General features: G+C 33.9%; 1 protein-coding gene and 1 pseudogene across 1 annotated transcript in view; both read right to left on the bottom strand.

Moving 5' to 3' along the window:
* LOC133206147 (vacuolar protein sorting-associated protein 53 homolog) overlaps nucleotides 1-21,383 on the bottom strand; it is a 540,720-nt gene that overhangs the window by 94,794 nt on the left and 424,543 nt on the right. The window lies entirely within an intron of this gene.
* Nucleotides 14,737-15,909, bottom strand: LOC133172648 (uncharacterized; annotated as a pseudogene).

Here is a 21,383-nt window from a genome sequence, read left to right as displayed (position 1 = left end):
ATGGAAGAAGCACTCTTGCTCATCATAACTATACACTCAACTACTTTGCTTTTTAACCAGAAGCAAAAAAAAAAAAGAATATTTTCAGAGAAATTTTGCTTTTTCACTCTATAATCAATAGAGCCCCTGCCCCCTTTTCACCAGAACCCTTGACCCTGGGGCCATGCCATTCACAATTTTGGAAGAGGCATCCTTGCATATCATAACAATGTACTTAATTTATTTAAATGATACTCAGGGGCAGAGAAGAAGATTTTCAAAGAAATAATTCACCTTCATTATATGATCTATATAGCCCCACCCTAACACCAGAACCCCTGACCCTGGGGCCATGAATTTCACAATTTTGGAAGAGGCATCCTTGCTTATCATAACAATGTACTTTGTTTGTTTATTTAATACCCAGGAGCAGAGAAGAAAAATTTTAAAGCATATATGCATTTTCAGTATATAATAAATAGAGCCCTGCCCTAACACAAGAACCCCTGACCCTTGGGCTATGAATTTCACAATTTTGGAAGAGGCATCCTTGCTTATCATAACAATGTATTAAATTTGTTTAATTAATACCCAGGAGTAGAGAAGAAGATTTTCAAAGAAATAATGCACTTTCATTATATGATCTATATAGCCCTGCCCTAGCACAAGAAACCCTGACCCTTGGGCTATGAATTTCACAATTTTGATAAAGTCACTCTTGCTCATCATAACTATGTATTTAATTTGTTTAAATAATACCCAGGAATAGAGAAGAAGATTTTCAAAGAAATAATAATGCACTTTCACTATATGATCTATATAGCCCCACCCTAACACCAAAACCCCTGACCCTGGGGCCATGAATTTCTTAGTTTTGGAAGAGGCATCATTGCTTTTCATAACAATGTACTTATAGTTTGTTATAATAATTCCCAGGAGCAGAGAAGAAGAATTTTAAAGCATATATGCATTTTCAATATATAATAAATAGAGCCCTGCCCTAACACCAGAACCCCTGATCCAGGGGCCACGAAATTCACAATTTTGAAAGAGGCATCCTTGCTTATCATAACTATTTATTTAATTTGTTTAAATAATACCCAGGAGTAGAGAAAAAGATTTTCAAAGAAATAATGCACTTTCACTATATGATCTATATTGCCCCACACTAGCACCAGAACCCCTGACCCTTGGGCTATGAATTTCACAATTTTGGTAGAGTCACTATTGCTTATCATAACTATGTATTAAATTTGTTTAAATAATACCCAGGAATAGAGAAGAAGATTTTCAAAGAAATAATAATGCACTTTCACTATATGATCTATATAGCCCCAACCTGAGCACTTTGGTTAGGAGTTCAGTATTTATGAGTGGTATCAACCTATCCCTAAGGAGAGGGCCGGCCGGGGCATGATTTGAGCAAACTTAAATACACACTAAGTGAAGATGCTACCATACTTCTTTGACAAATCATGGCTTTAAAATTTTAAAAAAGATTTTTTTCCTATAAGTCTTATCTTCTATTGTGGCCCTACCCTACCCCCAGGGGTCATAATCATAAATGTGAACAAATTTGAGGATGCTTTCATATAAATATGACCAATCATGGCTTTGCTGTTCTTGAGAAGAAGATTTTGAAAGATTTTTCATGATTTAAACAAATTTGAACTTAGTTCACTATGTATCAAATGTGGCCCTGTGATTTTTGAAAAGTTAAACATTCCTGCAGAAAGTCACCAATTACCTTAACCACCCAAGGATGCTTTGTACCAACTTTGGTTAAAATTGGCCCTGTGGTTCTTGAGAAGAAGTTGAAAATGTGAAAAGTATACAGTACCAACCAGACCCAACCTGACACCTAAGCAGTCCCAGAAAGCAGTCCCCGGGACTGCTTTGGGACTGCTATGGGACTGCTCTGGGACTGCTCTAGAAAGCAGACCCAGCAGTCCCAGGGACTGCTTTCTGTGACTGCTTTGTTCACTCATGCATGAAAAAGGTTCTGAGTGACATGATAGCTCCGCCCCTTGTGTATTCTAAATTTGCAGGCTCCCTGTTGTTGTTTTCAGTTTACTTTCAGCAGAGAGGTGTTTAAGATAAAGAATTTTAAAAAAAAAAACAAGGATTTCTTTAAAAAAATTTTAATAAGTAGAGATAGATTTACATGTAATTACTAAATGTCTTCAGGGGCTGTAAATTTACACAATTGTAGTCTAGAAATAATTTTAAAAAATGAGAGTATAGTTAAAAAGGGAAGAAAGTAGTTAAAAAGGGAAGTCAGGAGATGACTTTTATTCCTTAAATTAAACTTTAATACAGGTGTTTGAAAAAAATATCTAGGCCTATCTACTTAATTAATGCTAATTAAAACTTCAATACAGGTGTTTTGAAAAAAATATCTAGGCCTATTTAATTAATCAATGCTGTCAAATTATGTACTCAGTGTTTGCATTAGCACTATTTAGAAAACAAACAAACAACAAACAAACTTGTCATTACTGTAAGATATTCAGAGGGACATACTATACTGGATTTTTTTTTTAATTGAAAAGGGTAAAACCATGCTAAAAAAGAGCATGCAATTTTTTTACCGTCCTCAAATAAAACCTAATGATTTATTAAATGACAATGAAATAAAATTATTCTACCATTCTTCAGTCATTTAAACAATGTGAACAATTATTGGGGGATTTATTTATGAATTTGTTTTTGATTTATAAACAAGTTATTAAAAGAGTAAATTTATAAAATAAATAAATAAATAAACATTTGAAAATATTGGGAATTGTGACTTATTTCTTATTTGCTTTGTTTGTGTTTTCCTGGCCGAATAATAAAAAGCAATACAGAATGTACAAATGGTGTCAACACCTGAGGTTTCAATCGCCTTTGGGCATGATTAGCAGAAAGTCAATGCATGTTATTTTGGGTATCAGTGTTACACATCACTGAACACGCTGGTCAACAATGACACTATTTTCAATCTATGTACTGCAAAAAATCTTTGTTTCAATAAATGTGTATAAATTTATTTCGGGATTAATTTATTTTGAATATAATCTGAGGGTTCCATTCGCGTGATTTACAGATGTACACTCGAACGTTTATATAATAAGAGTGTTATTATTTTCTGTTACATAGAGAATCTAACGATAATAAAACTGGCAAGACAGTGAAAATAATCATAACTGAAATATAATACTCGGCAAATTTAGCGAAGAATTTTTCAAAAGCTCCAGTACTTAAGAAAAATGCATTCAGAGTATAGTATGGGAATCGGCCTTTTTCTATAATTATAAGCTTTATTTAAAGCTAGTTCTGATAGAAAATAAATAACTCAAGTTTAATTTTCTATAAAAAATAAATAAATATGGAAACCAACATCAATCACAGTAAATTAAGAAATTGATTTATTTTGGTGAAAAATTAATATACCACATAACTGTGTTTAAATATTCATGTTATTAGTAGGTGTGAACGTCTTCTTTGTTCAATATCTATTATTTGTTTCTATACGCCTAGTGTTATTTTTTAACAGTTCAGAAATAACTGTCGCATGAGAATTGTAAATATTTGTTGATACTGCTCAGAAAGAAGTGCATCATCAATTTTAACTGCCTTTTATAGTTACATTGTTTATTGGTAATCTCATTTCTGAGTAAGCTCCGCCCATTAAATTAATAACCCCGCCCACTGGGACTGCTTTCTGGGACCGCTGGGACTGCTTTCTGGGACCGCTGGGACTGCTGGGACCACTGTGGGACTGCTCTGGGACCGCTATGGGACTGATCTGGGACCACTGTGGGACTGCTCTGGGACTGCTTTAGCAGTCCCAGAGAAGTCCCAGAAAGCAGTCCCCGGGACTGCTCTGGGACTGCTTTGTGTCAGGTTGGGTCTGGTTGGTACTGTACATATACTAAGTAGATGGATGGATGGACGGATGGACAGATGGATAACAGACTGATAACAGACAACAGGTGATCAGAAAAGCTCACTTGAGCTTTCAGCTCAGGTGAGAAAAAAATAGGTAAGCCAGACCTACTTTTGAATCAACATGATATGAGGTCCTAAGATGCATCAACTGACAAGATTTGCTGATCCTTGTCCTTATAGTACACGTAAGCAAAATATCAAAGTTTTAACAACCAAAAAAATTGTTCAACTTTGAAGTGACCTTGAGACCAGACCCTTTGCCCAAAGGTGATGCCATGAACAACTTTTAATATACAACATATCCTCATCCTTGTACTTAAGTTTGGTGATAATCTGCCCATTGGATATTGAGAAGAAGCTTTTTTAGCAACCAATACATCTGTTTTTATTTCCCTAATGATCTCCCCTTATTTAAGGGGCACATCCCTAGTTTTCATTTGAATGAGAGCCCTTGGGCCAAGGATACCCTGTAACAAATTTGACAATAATTGGCCAAGGTGTTCTTGAGATATGGCCCATATTATAACAAGAGGCCCATGGGCCACATTGTTCACCTGAGCATTTTTGGCTACGAAAATGCAAAAAATAAGTTCAGTATTGAAAAGCTTAAAAATATATGTGGCCCCAACCTATTCAAGGGAGTGGGAATAATTTGAACTTACACTAACTGAGGAAGCTTTGATATTTCTTTGACTATTAATGGCTTTAGAAGATTTTTAAAGATTATATTCCTAGAAGTTTTATCTTCTATCATCTTCTATCCCCCCCCCCTCCTCTTCCAGGTTACTTATTGATTTGAACAATCTTGATCTACACTGAGGATGCTTCTGTATCAATATGACTAATCGTGGCTTTGTTGTTCTTGAGAAAAGGATTTATAATGATTTTTCCTATATGTTCCTATGTAAAACTTTGATTCCCCATTGTGGCCCCACCCTACCCCCAAGGGATCAAGATTTTAACAAATCTAAATCTACACTACCTGAGAATACTTCCATATAAATATGACAATCATAGCTTTGCTATTCTTGAGAATAAGATTTTTAAAGATTTTTCCTATACATTCCTATTTAAAACTTTGATCTTCCATTGAGGCCCCATCCTACTTCCGGAGGGCATGATTTTAACAAATTTAAGTCTACACTACCTGAGAATGCTCCAATATAAATATGAACAATCACACTTTTGCTAGTCTTAAGAAAAAGACTTTAAAAGATTTTTCCTATGTATTCCTATGTGAAACTGATCATCCAGTGTGGTCCCACTCTACCCCTGAGGTTATGTTTTGAACAAACTTGAATCTACACTACCTGAGAATGCTTCCATATAAATACAAGAGGCTGAAGGGCCTTGAATCGCTCTTCTGATAAATTGTACAACTTATCACTTCTATTTGAAGCCTCTAAGTATCTGGTATATTTAGATAAAGCCTTGAAATTCCAAAAGTAGGTCATCATGACCTACATTTTGGTTAAAACACTCTGAGACCAAGGATGAATCAATTGACAAAGTGTGATGATTCAAAGCATCTTATTATCTTAAATATTCAGATATAGCCATGAGATTATGAGATTCCAAAAGTAGGTCATAGTGACCTACTTTTTGGTAAACATACTCTGAGACCCCAAAACGCCTCAATTGACAAAGATGAATGATTTTAAGACTCTTATTATTTGATTATTTAGACATTGCCTTAATTCGAAAAGTAGGTCAGCATGACCTACTTTTTTTAGTTGACACATTTTGAGAACCCAAGATGCATCAGCTGACAAAGTTTGATGATTCTTAGCCAATTAGTACCTGAAATACTTAAATATTGCCATAAAATTTCAAAAGTAGGTCACAGTGACCTCCTTTTAAGTTGACTAACTCTGCGGACCCAAGATGCATAAACTGACAGAGTTTGGTGATTCTTAGCCAATTAGTACCTAAAAATATTTAAATAAAGCAATAAAATTTCAAAAGTAGGTCACAGTGACCTACATTCAGTCAACTTACTTTGAGGACTCAAGATGCATCAACTAACAAAGTTTGATGATTTTAAGCCAATTAGTACCAAAAATATTTCACAGTGACCTACTTTTCAGTTGTCGTACTCTGAGGACCCAAGATGCATCAACTGATATATTTAAATATAGCCATAAATTTTCAAAAGTAGGTCACAGTGACCTACTTTTGAGCTGACTTATTTAAAAAAAAAGATAGAAAGAAAACACTATACAAATATTTACAAAATTGTAAGGAATAGAAAGGTTCCCACAGGCCTCATTCCTCCTCCCTTGAAAATATTTTTTTAAGATCCTTTCTTTCCTTTTTCAAAGACCAAAGATGCATCAACTGACAAAGTTTGATGATTCTAAGCCAATTAGTACCTGAAATATTTAATTATAGTCATATAAATTGAAAAGTAGGTCACAGTGACCTACTTTTCAGTTGACCTACTCCGAAGACCTTAGTTGCATCAACTGAAAAAGTTTGATGATTTTAAGCCAAACAGTACCTGAAAACATTAAATACAACTATAAAGTTTCAAAAGAAGGTCACGGTGACCTACTTTTCAGTTGTCTACTCCAAGGACCCAAGATGCATCAACTGACAAAGTTTGATGATTCTAAGCCAATTAGTACCTGAAATATTTAATTAAAGACATAAATTTTCAAAAATAGGTCATGGTGACCCACTTTTCAGTTGACTTACTCTGAAGACCCAAGTTGCATCAACTGAAAAAGTTTGATGATTCTAAGACAATTAGTATCTGAAATATTTAATTATAGTCATATAAATTGAAAAGTAGGTCAGGGTGACCTACTTTTCTGTCGATCTACTCTGAGGATCCAAGATGCATCAACTGACAAAGTTTGATGATTTTAAGCCAATTAGTACCTAAAATATTTAATTAATCCTATAAATTGAAAAGTACATCACTGTAACCTACTTTTCAGTCGACCTACTCCGAGGACCCAAGATACATCAACTGACAAATTTTGTTGATTCTAAGCCAAACAGTACCTGAAAACATTAAATACTGTCATAAAATTTCAAAAGTAGGTCACAGTGACCTACTTTTCAGTTGTGTACTCCAAAGACCCAAGATGCATCAACTGACAAAGTTTGATGATTCTAAGCCAATTAGTACCAGAAATACATAAATTTTCAAAAATAGGTCACAGTGATCCACTTTTCAGTTGACTTTCCGAAGACCCAAGTTGCATCAACTGAAAAAGATTGACGATTGTAAGCCAATTAGTATCCGAAATATTTAATTATAGTCATATAATTGAAAAGTAGGTCATGGTGACCTACTTTTCCACTGACCTACTCTGAGGACTCAAGATACATCAACTGACAAATTTTGATGATTCTTATCCAAATAGTACCCGAAAAATTAAATATAGCCAAGAAATTTCAAAATTAGGTCACGGTGATCCATGAGCTACTTTTCAGTTGACAATTTTTTGAGGACCCAAGATGCATCAACTTACAAAGTTTTATGATCATAGGCCTTAAAATGTCAAAATTATGTCTCTAAAACACTTTGAAATAGAATGCCTGCAATGTTCAAAAAGTAAGTCACTGTGACATACTTTTTAATAAATATGTTTTATGGCCCCAGGATGCATCATCTCACAAGATTTAATGCTACTAAACCACTCAGTATTCAAATTAATGACCTTAAATGTTTTCAAAAAGATTAGCCATAAAATTTTAAAAGTAGGTCAAGGTGACCTACTTTTTAGTTGATGTACTCCGAGGACCAAAGATGCATCAACTGACAAAGTTTGATGATCATAGGCCTTAAATTGTTCAAAATATGCCTCTAAATCAATTTGAAAAAGAATGGCAGCAAAGGACAAGGTATGGCAATGGCCGAATCTGGCCCCTTATTTGATGTAAAAATCAGAACACAGTTAAAATTGCGATAGTTTGTAGTTAAGAACTTAAGATGATGCTTGATTTAAAACAAGCATTAATTTTGATTCAAAGCTTACACCGAGGGCACAAAAGCAGGACATTTTCCCAAATTTCCTCAATTTCTGTGGAATTTTGTCAAATTTGTAAAACTTTTCACTTTGAGAAAATAGAGCACAAGCTTGCCTATCTGAGATTTTTATACAAAAGATGCATCTGATATTAGTGTATGAAATATATTAATTTGGTAGATAGGCAAACTTGTGCTCTATTTTTTCTTAAACTAAATGTGCTCTAAAATCGATGAAAAATTGTATAAAAATGAGAAAATTCGGAAATTGACATATTTTCTGACCTTCCTGTGACCTCGTTATATCCCATAACTTAGAACCAATACTGATTTTGTGGCAGGGGTGACAACAGGTTTTTATTGATGAACTGTTTGCATCATTCTAAAAGACACCCCAAACCAGGGGCCAAAAAGGGGTCTTAGCCTATCTTGTCCTTTAAAAAGTAGGTCACCATGATCTACTTTTGAATCAACATGATATGAGGTCCTTAGATGCATCAACTGACAAGATTTGAAGATCCTAGTCCTTATAGTAAGCAAAATATCAACATTTTAATAAATTGTAATTTTTGGTCAACTTTGAAGTGACCTTGACACCACCCCCTTTGCTCCAGGGTGATTCCCCATGCAAATTTTAATCTATGACATATCCTCATCCTTTTGTATAAGTTTGGTGATAATCTGCCCAGTGGTTCTTGAGAAGAAGATTTTTTAAAAACCAGTACTTTTGGTTTTATTTACCTGATTGTCTCCCCTTGTTTAAGGGTCACAACCCTAGTTTTAGTATAAACGAGAGTCCTTGGGCCAAGGATACCCTGTGACAAATTTGACAATAATTGGTGAAGGGGTTCTTGAGTTATGGCCCATATTCTAACAAGAGGCCAATGGGCCATATCGCTCACCTGAGCACTGTGGCTAGGAAAAAAGCAGAAATTAGTTCAGTATTAAAAAAGTATAAATGCATAAGTGGCCCCAACCTACCCCTAAAAAAGGAGGGGGGTATGATTTGAACAAAATTGAATCTACACTAAGGATGCTAACACATTTCCTTGTTGAACAGTGGCTTTTTTTCCTATAAGTTTGAACTTTCATTGTAGTCCCACCCTATATCAGGGGGTCATGATTTGAACAAATCTGAATCTACACTACCTAAGGATGCTTTCATATAACTAATCATCATGGCTTTGCTGTTCTTGAGAAGATTTTAAAAAAAAAAATCCTATGTATTCCTTTGTATAACTTTGCTCATCCATTATGCCCAACCCTACCCCCTGGGGTCATGGTTTGAACAAACTGGAATCTACACTACCAGGGATGCTTCCAAATAGATAATGACCAATCATGGCTTTCCTGTTCATGAGAAGTAGATTTTTCCTATATACTCCTATGTAAAAATTTGATTATCCATTGTGCCCCCCCCCCCCCCCCCCCCCGCCCCAGGGATAATAATGTGAACAAACTTGAATTTACACTACCTGATGATGCATCAATATAAATATGACCAATCATAGCTTTGTTGTTGTTGAGAAAAAGATTCTTAAGGATTTTTCCTATATAGTCCAATGTAAAACATTGATCTTCCATTGTGGCCCCACCCTACCCCTGGGGTCATGATTTGTACAAACTGAAATCGACACTACCTGAGGATGCTACCTTATAAATATGACTAATCATAGTTTTGTTGTTCTTGAGAAGAAGATTTTTAAAGATTTTTCCTATATAATCCTACGTAAAACTTTGCTCGTCCATTGTGGCCCCATCCTACCCCCCGGGGTCATGATTTGAAAAATCTGAATCTACACTTCCTGAGGATGCTTCCATATAAAAATGACCAATCATGCCTTTGCTGTTCTTAAGAAGAAGGCTTAAAGAGATTTTTCCTATATATTCCTATGTAAAACTTTGCTCATCCATTGTGGCCCCACCCTACCCCCAGGGGTCATGATTTGAACAAACTTGAGCCTACACTTCCTGAGGATGATTCCACATAAGTTTCATCTTTTCTGGCCTTGTGGATCATGAGAAGAAAATTTTTAAAAGATGCCATTAATTTTTCACTAATTTGTAATTAACTCCCCTTGAAAGAGGGTGTGGCCCTTCATTTGAACAAACTTGAATCCCCTTCACCCAAGGATACTTCGTTCAGTTGAAATTGGCCCAGTGGTTCTGGAGAAGGAGGTGAAATTGTGAAAAGTTTACAATGATTACAACAACAATGATAACGACAGACAACAGACAACAGACAAATTTTGATCAGAAAAGCTCACTTTTTTTTTGAGCTAAAAAGTATATGTGCACCGCACACTGCACAAATGGCCATAGCATTAGCTAGCATCAGCTAAAAATACACATGACAATATTCTGTTTACTTCAGAATTCAAAAATTTTAATTGTTGAAACTGGTTCTAATCCACAACTTTTGAATGAGAAAAAAGAAACCAGGTTTTGAATTTAAATAATATTTGTAAGGGCGTATCACTTACAACAATACTTTTCCCTAGTGGTAAAAACTGAACAAGAGATACATATACACTATATCAGCTGATATTAATACACTAATATACATTAATTTGTTACATAGCATGCAAAATTCCATAAAATGATAAAAAAGGAGATAAAGTCTTTTATCAATCAAGCATATATTTTTGTAGGTAATTTTGAATTCTAATATTTGTCATAAACGAATGAAAGTTGTGACTCAAATTTCCACAGTCACACTACTTTCTACCAGTTCTACAGTGTTCTGTTCCGTCGTTACTTGTAAAAGAAAACATAATTGTCTTAAAATTACCCGGGTAAGTTTAAAAAAAATCTTCAAGAAGTATTTCCATGTATTGAAGCAATTGTCAAAGAAAATGCATACTCAAAATCTTTCAAAATAAGCGGTTGACAAAACCTCAATTTCCACGTGGCCCTCCGCATGATATTTGATCAAGATTACTGTTTCGTCCTTTTCATTCAATCTTTCATTAAAAGTTAATCTGAAATTTATACTTTTTCTGATACATAACATTGACATGTCACTTTTTAAAATGACTATTAGAAATATATGAAACCCTCCGATTCTAACATTTTGGCACTATGCTGTGCAGTGACTATTCACGCTATGAATACTGTGACTGGATGAATATATTTACCTCAGCCAATGACAATCACATTTTGAAAGGCTTGTGAAAAGTTTATTCATATTCAGTGACTATAAATAAACTATCAGCGGGAGAAATAAAAATAAAACTTGAATTAGGGACTTTTATTTTATTTCCTTTTAGCCCAAATTAGGGTTGGCGCTCCCATAAAACAGGATATAAAGAAAATTTTGGCCTTAATACCCGAAATATTTAAATATAGTCATAAAATTTCAAAAAGTAGGTCACTGTGACCTACTTTTTGGTTGATGTTCTCCAAAGACCCAAGATTCATCAACTGACAAAGTTCGATGATTCTAAGCCAATAAGTACCTGAGATATTTAAATATGGCCATAAAATTTAGAAAGTAAGTCACAGCAACCTACTTTTTGGTTGATGTTCTCCAAAGATCCAAGATTCATCAACTGACAAAGTTCGATGATTCTAAGCCAATAAGTACCTGAGATATTTAAATATGGCCATAAAATTTAGAAAGTAAGTCACAGCGACCTACTTTTTGGTTGATGTTCTCCAAAGATCCAAGATGCATCAACTGACAAAGTTTGATGATTGTAAGCCAATAAGTACCTGAGATATTGAAATATAGCCATAAAATTTCAAAACTACATGTAAGTCATGGTGACCTGCTTCTCTGAGGACCCAAGAGGCATCAACTGACAAAGTTTGATGATCATAGGTCTGAAAGTGTCCAAAATATGTCTCTAAAACAATTTGAAAACAAATGCCTGCTAAATTCAAAAAGCAGGTCACTGTGACCTAATTTTTGATAAATATGTTTTAAGGCCCTAAGATGCATCAATTGACAAGGTTTGATGATTCTAAACTTTTCAGTTTTTGAAATAATCACCCTTACATGTTTTGAAAAAGATTATTCATAAAATTCAAAAAGTAGGTCACTGTGACCTACTTTTCAGTGGATGTACTTTGAGGACCCAAGACACATCAAATAACAAAGTTTGATGATTATAGGCCTTAAAAAGTGTCCAAAATATGCCTCCAAATCAATTTGAAAATGAATGCCCACAAAATAAAAAAGTAGGCCACCCTGACTACTTTTGGGTCAACATGATTTGACATCCCAAGATGCATCAACTGATAAGATTTGATGATCCTAGTCCTTATAGTAAGCAAAATTTCAACATTTTAAAAAAATGTAAATTTTGGTCAACTCTGTAGTGACCTTGGCACCAGACCCTTTGCCCCAGGGTGATGCCTTGAACAATTTTTAATCTTCAACATAATCTTATCCTTCTGTGTAAATTTGGTGATAATCTGCCCAGTGGTTCTTGAGAAGATTTTTTAGCAACCAGTATATTCTGGTTTTATTTACCTAATTATCTCCCTTTGTTTAAAGGTCACAAACCTAGTTTTAGTACAAATGGGAGCCCTTGGGCCAAGGATACCCTGTAACAAATTTGACAATAATTGGCCAAGGGGTTCTTGAGTTATGGCCCATATTCTAAAAAGTTTATGCACACTGCAAAAATAGCAATAGCATAAGCTCTTTGAGCCTTTTGCTCAGAAGAGCTAATGACCAATTATGACTTTGCTGTTCTTGAAAGGAGTTTAAACAAGAAGTCTGTGAGCCAACGCTCACTAGTTATACCCTGCTTTGATGTGAATATACACTCTGATGAGTTCAGTTATGGACAGACACATGGATAAACAGGAAGTTAACATCATACAAAAATGAATCCCATCATATTGCATGCCTCATTAAAGAGTGTTCTAAGATTTCATGCATCTGCAATGAATAGTTGTTGAGAAAACTGCAACAAAATTTTTTTTACATACTGTATTTGGCCGAATATAATACGCATTGGTGTAAAATACGCACCCCCCTTTTTGAGCTTGAAACTGGGGAAAAAAACCCAGTTCGGTTGTATTATATGCAGCAGAAAATTTTACCAAGCGGTGTTCTGAACTTTTGAAAATCGCGGTAATTTGCTATGAAAATCGGCGCGGAGATAAAGTATCAAAAATTTACAGAACACGATATTTAATTCAAATGCGTTTTTATTTCTTAATCTGGACTTTCCATATTGCGGCTATCTGCAGGAAATTATTTATTTTAACAAAGCACGAGATAATGTTGCATTAAAGTATCAACAGAATTTATTAATTTTTTTAGCATACGGTGATATTGAAATTATACGTCGCTGTATTCTAACTATCTTTTGTGGAAATAATTTTATTTCAACAAAGCATGAGATATTGTTACAAGTTTAACAGTTGTCATATTTATTTTTAGTTTAAGGTAATCATGTTGAAAATTATGTAAATTTAACAGGGCAAGCGATATTGCAACATCAAAGACTACGATTTTCCTCTTTTGAACTTGAAATTAATTAATTAAATACATAGCTGATGTTATAAAAATAAAATCAAAATTTAACAAGCGTGTAAAGTGTAGTTATCAACACACCTCCAAAGCTGTGAAAAATGATGTACAAAAATGGGATTTATGTCTTCATACATCGAGGTAATCTTCGTGGATATCTTATTTTCTACAGAGCACGAGTAAATGATAATACTTAAGTTTCAACATATTTCATATTTCCTTTTTTAACTCTCAATCATTTTAACACGAGGCCGATATAAGATAAAGTAAAATACATTTAACAAGCGTTTAACTGTTTAATGTGTCGTAATCAACACATGCTTATATCTACAAAAGATCATAAACAAACCCCCGATTTTTAACAAAGAAAATAATCAAAGCCATTAATAAGGGCAGTATATAATCAGTGCTCTAACCGTAAAAACAATGCTTTGGGGTCGGTAAACAATTTAATTGCCTGTAGGGGTGTTGAGGGGTAATTATCAAGTGACAAGCGCACGTGTTCACAACATTGGCTTCCATTCATTGGGACGTATAGAGGGGTGTTTATGTTGAAATGAATTTTCACTGAGTTATTTAAAACCTAAAATTAAATTTTATTTAATTGCATTTCATTAAAAATTGACTTATTACTTTTTTGACCGAGTGTCTGACTGATTAGGTACATGTGTACTATGATTACGGAAGCACGTGGCAAAGGAATGTGTGAACATCTATAAATAACATAGTTAATGGCGGCCTACATGGAGACGATGAACATGCAGCTCAATTTTAACTTGCTTTTAAATTTAATTTAACTATCAAAAGGATTTAAATATAACATTTTTAACAAGCCTACATTCCAACAATAACTTTTGAAAGTTTTAAATACGGCGATAAACAGCAAGAAATTGCATAAGTCTCTAGGTAATACTACGGTATGAGCGTATTGTTGTGTTAATATTTAGACATAAATAAATACAATGAAATAAGAATGAATAACCAATAGATGAGTCAATAACTCACCAAAGATCTGAGTTACCGGATCTCACAGGCCGTATAATACGTCTGGACTCTGCAAGGTCTAGGGGGTAACTACTGAAAACTATTTACATTCTATTTATATACATTATAAGGATCCCAATCCCGATCATAAATACATCGTACATCACTACATTCCTCCCCCTCATATTTGAAAGTCTATATACATATGGTCATAAAAATATTTATGTCTTTTAAAATATAACGCATATAGAACTTACATAGTTTTAAAAAGAATAATGTCAGAATAAAAACTTGTAATTCGTCTATTTATTACACACAGACAATGAAATTGACAACAATCAGACGATCCGACTGTTTGTCAGCATCATCCATGCACAATAAATAATTATAAAAGATGTTATCAAACTTTATATAATACTTTGTTGAATTTTGATCTTGAAATCTTCCAGTAAGAAATCATTGCCCAAATCTGAGAGATGAATGCCATCTCTCCTAAATAAATATCTCTTTCTGGGTTCAATTTTAGCATGTCTAATATTATTTTCATTTCCAATAAAATCATACATTCCTTTATTAATGGTAGACCTTTCCTTTTCTCCCTCTTCCCAATTTAAACCTCTCCAAGTAAGCCTGGTTAATAAATCTGAAAAAATCACTTTACAATTTGGAAACTCTTGTCTGATTTCAGCTAAATCTTTCTGCATGTGTGATAATAGTTTTCTTGAACATCCAAATTTGATATCATTTGAACCTAAATGTATAATTATGAAATCTGGCAGGGGAAATTTGGATTTACAAAAAGAGACAGTATCAAATAAACTTTCCCACTTCATGCCCCTTATTCCATGCCAAAAAATGCTCAATTTTGCCTTTTCAACTTCAAGATTTTCTATACCAATGTCAATTGCTCTTTGAGCAGCCCAATGTACAATTGATGATCCTAAAATCCACACTACATACTTTTTGTACACTTTAAAAAGAAGATCTGTACTGTTAGAAACATCTATAAGTTTGCTTAAAATCTTCCAGTGTAAAAGAGATGAAGCATTAACTACTGGAAAGGGTATTTTTGAAACCGTTAATCCTGGAAACTTTACTTTTAAAAAAAAAGATCATCTTCTTGAAGAACAGATCCCTGACAACAACTGAACTGTTCATTACTGTTAATGAATTTAAACAGATTCTCAAAAGTTTCTAATTTCAAAACATGAATAATTTGTAAGAATAGGTAAAACATAAAATCCATCCAGAAATGGTCAAACTGTTGTAGAGGGCTATTATTGTTATGTTGATTTTTCACATGCACATCTAAAAAGTGTTTTTGGCCAAAGTTAATTCTGCAAGATGGACAGCATGTAGAGGGATAGGCATACCATGGCAAATGATCTTTTATGACATGGTGCTTAACATGCGTAAATTTTGCCATACAGATTGGGCACAGTTTCCCTCTTTTACTGGTAGTCGAACCAGGCACCCTAGATGGAGGACTGAGTAGTTGATCATACTCGGGTTCATAATCAGGAACGAAGTCCCTTTCTTCTTCCATTCTAACTAAATAAAACACTGAATATATTCACAAGTGTATTTTTCTACTCAGTCAATACCTAATATTTATATACATATATACATGTATTTTTTTTTTTTTGTTTAGAATAAGTATCGATCCTTACTCATTACATATTATAGATAAAATATCTAGGCTGAGTCTGTAAGCCAAGCTACATATGTCATAAAATATATATATACTACAATAAAACATTTAGTTTAATATATTGGCAAATTAGTCATCAAGATCATAATCAGCCAAATATCTAGGTTTTCTCCTATTTCTCTCTGGTTGTTTTTAGAATTATCTGAGACATCACAAGACAATGGTATCAGAGTATCCGACTCCACTATCTGTTGATCTCAAGACAATTCTTCACTATCATCATAAAAATTATTTTCTTGTGCATTAAAAAGTTCTGAAAGGTTGAACACATTGTCAAAATCAGTTTCTTGAACAGAGCTATCCTCAACATCACATTTTTTAAGAATTTGATTTCTTAACCGGGATAACCATACAGGATGGTTTCGATCTTGACAAAGCTTAATTCTGTCATGATGAATAACTTCTTCTCTTTTTCTGTTTTTTATTTTATACAAAACAGGGGATTTAACTTCTGAAATGATGTACGGGCCTTTCCAAGGGGATTTTAATTTTGGACTTTGGCCAACAGTTGTGGCTGAATTCAATTTATATACAACATCCCCTATCTGATATGTACTTTGAAAAGATTTCAAGTCATAATCTCTTTTTTGTCTTTGTTGTGAAGATTTGAGATTATCTCTGGCTTCTTTGTGGATAAGTTCTAAATTTGATCTTAATTTTGAAACATATTCATTTGTATCTGTTTCTTTTGTATTGATTGTTGTACCAAGAAATATGTCTAAGGGTTGTATAACATCCCTTCCTAACATCATTTGATTTGGTGTAAACCCTGTTTGTCTATTCTCTGTAGCTCTAACGGCTCCTGCCAGTTGTTGTAAATATGAGTCCCAGGTATCTTGTTTGTTTTTTATGTAGCACCTTAAAGCTTGTAAAATTGTTCGATTATATCTTTCTATCTGACCATTTGAAGCTGGGTGATATTGGGTAGTTCTCGTTTTAGCGATTTGTAAAAGATCACAGATATTTTGCAAGATATTACCATCCATATTTTTACCTTGGTCAGTGTGTAATTCTAAAGGACAACCCAGTCTACAAATGAAATTATCTACAAATGTCTTAGCTATAAGCTCAGCTTTTTGATTTGGTAAAGGGAAACATTCTACCCACTTTGTAAATTGGTCTATGATCATTAAAATGTATTTGTTTCCTAATTTTGTTTCAGGTAAGGGACCTAAAATGTCCATATGAACTCTTTCCATTGGGACACCAAAATGATACTGCCCTAATTGTCCTCTAGCTTTAACATTTGGTTTTTTGTTTTTATTGCAAATTTCACATGATCTTACATATATTCCTTACAGTCAGTATGCATATTATACCATATAGCACATTTCTTTAGTTTTTCTATTGTATTTGTTTGCCCTAAATGCCCTGAAAGAGGAATATCATGACACAATTCTAGTACTTTTTGTTTCAGACTTTCTGGAACTACATAAAGTAATCTCGGCATAATAGGATCTTCCCACAAATAATACAGGATATCATTTTTTATTTGTAGCTGTGATCTACATAACCAAAAGTGTCTTATGGTCTTACTAGACAGCTGGAGTTCTTGAATGGATGGTTCATATTTGTTTTTCAACCATAATACAATTTGACTTACATCTGGATCTTGTTCTTGTGCATTTTTTATTTCATCATTATCTAATAATAAGCTTGTATACTGATCTAAATCTGAACTTGTTTTTGTTGATCTTATTGATATGGGAACTACATAATCTACATCCTCTTCAAAAGTTCCCCATTGTTTTCTAGCTCTAGTACAAAAAGTACAACCTCCACATGGAAGAGAATTTAGTGGAACATTTGCTTTATAGTCATTACATGATGGTATTGGATCAGGAATTCAAGAAAATGCATCTGCATTTTGATGATGTTTACCAGATCTGTGTTGAATGACCATATTATATTGTGCTAATTCTTCTAACCATCTAGCTAGCTGACCCTGAATGTTTTTAAAATTCATCAACCAAATCAGACTGTTATGATTTGTTCTAATTACAAAAGGTCTTCCTAATGAATAATGTCTGAATTGTCTGGTGAAAACAACAATAGATAATAGTTCTTTTCTTGTTGTGCAATACTTGCGTTGTTCTGGTGTTAAAACTTAACTTGCAAATGAAATAGTTTTTTCTACACCATCTTGAATTTGACTTAATTCCACTCCTATACTCTTATCTGAAGCGTCAGTATCTAATATAAAAGTCTCATCAGGATCTAGGTGGTTTAATATTGCGGCATTTAACAGAGAATCTTTCAATTTATCAAATGCCTCTTGATGTTCATCTAGCCAATTGAATTCTGAATGCTTACTAACTAAATGGTGAAGTGGTTCAACAGTGATAGCAAAATGGTCAACATGTTCTCTATGATAATTTGCAAAACCAAGAAATGATTCCAATTCTTTAACATTTGTTGGAACTGGCCAATTTTTCATTGTTGTGATATTTTCAGGAGTAATCATAATCCCTTTTCCATTCACAATTTTACCTAAGAATTTAACTTCTTTCTGAAAAAATTGGCATTTCTTTGGTTTAAGTTTGAGATTGTATTGCTTAAATCTTGATAGTACATGCTCTAGATTTTTAAGATGATCTTCAAAGTTAAAGCCTAGAACCAATATGTCATCTAAATATGCTAAACACTCTGTCCATGTTAAACCCTGAAGAACTAATTGAATAACTCTACTGAATGTAGCAGGGCTATTACACAGACCAAATGGTAGCCTATTATGTTCAAACAAACCATATTTTGTTATGAAAGCAGTCTTATGTTTGTCATCTTTATGTACAGAAATGTTCCAATATGCTGCTTGCATGTCCAGAGTACTCAAAAAATTACTCCCCTTTAATGAATCTATGCAGTCAGTGATGTTTGGCAAAGGGAAAGCATCTTTAGTCGTAACTTTGTTCAATGATCTAAAATCTATGCAGTACCTTAGACTACCATCTTTTTTCCTAACTAGTACTGGAGATGAAGCCCACTCGGAAGAAGAAGATTCTATGATACCCTTCTCTAACATTTGATCTAAATGCTCTTTTTCTTCCTTCTCAAAACATAAGGTTGTTCTTCTTAATTTTTGTCTAATTGGTTTAGCATCACCTGTATCAATTCTATGTTGAATATCCCCATTGAATAAACCCATGTCAAAATCATTTTTTTCAAAAACATCTTGAAATGAAATAATGAATTTTGCAAACAGGATACTTTGTTCTGTTGACAGATTTTTAATTGATCTTTCAAACATTTCAGTCAAATGTTTTGGTATTTCTTGTCTAATCTGATCTAAACTTAGATTTTCAATACCTAATTTTCTGATATTTACAAGATCTTCAATACCTAATGACCGTGATCTTTCATAGTCCAAAACCTTGTCTAACTGTATACCAAAACCCACATCAAAGTTTTTCTTAATAGTTTTATAATTGTCTGTCGGGTTTCTCAATAAAATAAAATTTTGATCTTTGCTATTTACACAATTGGGTGACAAAAGACCATGAAGATTGTAACATGGACTTATAGCAATGTCAGATTCTGGGGTAATGTCATAATCTATTTCAGAATAAATATAAGCATGTGGGGGAACCACCACTTTCTTTTTTGTGTGTATTCTGAAGATTTTGACTTTTTCTTTGTTCTCATTTGCGATACATTTTGCATGTATTTTACAATTTTTTATTGTTACTGAAAAATCCTGTAAATTTATAGTTGCCTTAGTATGTTCTAAAAAAATCAAGGCCTATAATTATTGGATCTGACACCTTAGCCACTACAAAATTCCATTTTGTGCTGAAATTTCCTATTGATAAGGGTACACTTTGACATATGACAGAATCTACCTTGGTATTACTTATACCCTTTAAGGAAACATGGTCAGTAAGTTGAGGACTTGGATTCAGTTTTTTATAGAGTTCACAGTTTATGATGGACACCTGAGCTGCAGTATCTAAAACAGCTTCTGTACTAATGTTCTGAACTCTTATTGGTAGATAGAGTGTCTTATATTTCATGGATCTATCTTGTGTTAATTTGATTTCTTTTATGTTTGATTTAAATTTAATGTGTGGTTGAGGTCTTTGCGTGTTTGTACGAACTGAGGAATGACCTATTTCCTCAGCTCTTGAAAGTTTAAATTGACAGCTTTTTGTGTTGGTGAGGGTGATCTTGACTTTGACTTCCAACAATTTCTAGCGAAATGTCCCATTTTACCACACACATAGCACTCGCTCTCACTCTCTGACCTTACAGGACTATTTGATGGAGATCTTTTTGGTGATGCATATCTTGGTCCTGATGCATTCAACGATCTTTGTGGTGATGTATACCTTGACGTTGACCTTGATGTATATGTTCTTTTTGGTGACTGGAATCTTGGTCTGGGTTGTCTTTCTTCATCTGGCACCAGCAATACTCTCAAAATTTCCTTTACCAGTCTAGTTGTTTCCCTGCTCTCTTTTTCTAAAGTTGACATTCTTGATTCTAATGAAGGCTTCGGATGTCTTTGGATGGACTATCGTCAGATTTCATGTTCTCAAATGTAACGCTTTTGATCTCTTTCTTTGAGCACATTATTAATTTTTGATTGGTGATGGAACTTTTCATGTAGTTAATTTCCTGGTCCAGAGTTTGTGGACCTTTATCAAGAGTGACCAATGCAGCCCATTTCTCTGTACAGCCTCGAAGAAAAGCATCGACAGTGATGGTGTTTTTGAAGAATTCAGGGGTCTCTGGATATCTTTCAGCAGCAAGTTCTTCAATGCGCTCCGCAAATTCGTCAATCATTTCTTCTGAATTTTGTTTAATCTCTTGCAGCTGTCTTCGAATAATGTGTGGCTGGTCCTTCTTATCAAATCGTTCTTTCAATTTCTGACTGAGCAATTTGTAATCTTGTTGTACGTTTTCAGGTCTTGAACTATAAAACTTTAATGCTTTGTCTCTCAAACACTCAATCAGCTTATCTAATTTGTCTGAGTCATTCCATTTGTACTTTTTAGCGATGTGATTGAATTGAGTGAAATATGGTCTCCATTCTGATTTACCATCATACGTAGCAAGTTTTGGGGGTGCTGGACTGGAAACTGTGTTTTTCTTCTATTCTGGTTTTTCAACACTAGATTTGTTCTTACAACTATTAAAACTATGTGGGGCAAATTTTTCTATTCTTGATGTAAAGCGTTGATGTTCTAATTCTGCTTTCATTTGGTTCAATTCTTTTTCTCTTTTCACAATCTCCCTTTCTCTTTCATCCATCTCTCTCATTCTTGATCTTAATTGTTCTTCTCTTTCAGCACACTCTTGCTCTTCTAATG

The sequence above is a fragment of the Saccostrea echinata genome, unplaced genomic scaffold (assembly GCF_033153115.1).
Source record: "Saccostrea echinata isolate AGI-Se365-2 ecotype Australia unplaced genomic scaffold, CSIRO_AGI_Sech_v1 ptg000054l, whole genome shotgun sequence".
Lineage (NCBI taxonomy): Eukaryota > Metazoa > Mollusca > Bivalvia > Ostreida > Ostreidae > Saccostrea > Saccostrea echinata.
The sequence above is the reverse complement of the archived record's forward strand: the minus strand, read 5'-3'. Positions and strand labels throughout refer to the sequence as shown.